The following is a 2,016-nucleotide window of genomic DNA, read 5'->3' on the forward strand; positions in this document are numbered from 1 at the left end:
ATAGTGTCAGTCTCTGGTTGATGTAGATCGCCTGTGGAGGATTTGGCTCTATCGAGCTTCAACATCGTGCTCGCATATAAGCATTTGATGTTACAATATTTATTTCTGATCTCATGTTAATCATATATGTTGTCAGTGACTGTTGATACATCGCCTTGGAGGATGTGCTTCATGCCCTCAACATGCGGTAGCTCCATAAATTTACATCTTGCTGAATATATGTATAGTTTTGCTCAATTATGAGTTCGCGTATGTGTGTAGAATTTCTATCTGTAAATCGGCACACAAATAACAAGGGCTCCTCAGAGAAAGCATTGATGTTACATATTTTATTCTGAGAGGCTCTATGTTAATCAGTTCATGTGTTAGTATGTGGTACATCGCCATGGAGATGTGCTCGACCGAGCACTGTCAACATGTGCTCCATGGTAAATTACCACTGATATATATCATGGTATATTTATTATCATTTATATTTTCGGCGTCCATGTGTATTAAATTTCATCTGTGATCGCACCAAAATACACTCTCTAGAGAAAGGCATTTGATGTTACCATATTTAGTTTCTGACTCATGTTAATTCATTATGTGTCAGTAGTGTGCTACATCGCTATGGTAGATGTGCTCCATCGACTAACATGGTGCTCCATAAAATTACACCTTGTATTAATACTATAGCTATATTTTTCTCAATTATATTCGCGTCATGTGTATTAAATTTCATTCTGTAATGCGCCACCAAAATACACTCCCTCAGGGAATAGCATATTGATGTTACATATTTATTTCTGACTCATGTTAATCATTATGTGTCAGTATATGTGTACATCGCCTTGGAGATGTGCTCCATCGACCTCAACATGTGCTCCATAAATTACACTTGATAATATATGTATATTTTCTCAATTATATTCGCGTCATGTGTGCAAATTTAATCTGTAATCGCACCAAAATTAATCCTCAGAGAGAGCATTGATTTTACCTATTTATGTCTGCCTGACATTATTTATGTATCATTATGTACCCTGCCTTTTTATATTTCGCATAAAGCATGGCGTATCTTTCCATAATATTGTTTCCATTTATTCTAACTCATTGTAATATATTTTACCACAGTAAATTTAATCATTATTCTTGTACACAAAGAATTATACACAAAAGCATTCCATCAAAGTGTCAAGTTATTAATGTAAAGAACTGGACAAAAATATACATATATATATTAACATCTAAAAAGCATGCGTAGATATGCATTTTAGTATTATACAATGTTGCATAGACAATATTACTAATAAATAGTATTACAAATTGTGCATGTGATGTTATATAATGATATAACAATACAGGGTGGCCACCAAAAACGGAACGGGGCACCTCCTAAAATATAGTAACAGTCATATGCCATGTACAGGCATGCTTTTAATAGAAAAGCAATAATGTTATGTTTGGCAAAACAGGTTTCCACTCTTAGTATATTCATGTAAGAATATACAAACTTTGCATTATTCAAGAAAATCAATTTTTTACGGACAGTCTTACAATTGGTAATTGGCATAAATGGTGTCACACATTGTTTCATGCCACACCACGTCCACAATCGGTGATGTGAGCTGTGACACAGTTACTAATTTGCACACAATTTAGAATTCCAGACAACAATAAAATATATTGTCCTATTTTTGCAAGCCAACATTACACAGTAACGAGAAAGAAAGATAAATAAAATATAATTGAAGAGCTATACTGAGGTTATATCTTCAAAATACCTTTAAGCTGTATCATTTCAATATTTAGAAATTTAAATAATAAATGATTGTTACCAATGCATTTGTCTACCAACTGCAGACTCTAAATCGTGTTTGTAAAGTAAAAAAGAACTGACGCGAATATAATTGATAAAATATACATATATTAGCAAGTGTAATTTATGGAGCACATGTTGATGTAGATGGAGCACATCTCCAAGGCGATATACACATAGTAACACATAATGATTAACGTGAGTCAGAAATAAAT

General features: G+C 33.2%; 1 long non-coding RNA gene across 1 annotated transcript; it reads left to right on the forward strand.

The window, feature by feature from the left end:
* Positions 1 to 532: 532 nt before the first annotated feature.
* LOC106818023 lies at positions 533 to 964 on the forward strand. Its single transcript, XR_001395141.1, has 2 exons — positions 533 to 594; positions 817 to 964. It is a non-coding gene; the product is annotated as an uncharacterized LOC106818023 (long non-coding RNA).
* The last annotated feature ends 1,052 nt before the right edge of the window (positions 965 to 2,016 follow it).

The sequence above is a fragment of the Priapulus caudatus genome, unplaced genomic scaffold, assembly GCF_000485595.1.
Source record: "Priapulus caudatus unplaced genomic scaffold, Priapulus_caudatus-5.0.1 Scaffold1980, whole genome shotgun sequence".
NCBI lineage: Eukaryota > Metazoa > Priapulida > Priapulimorpha > Priapulimorphida > Priapulidae > Priapulus > Priapulus caudatus.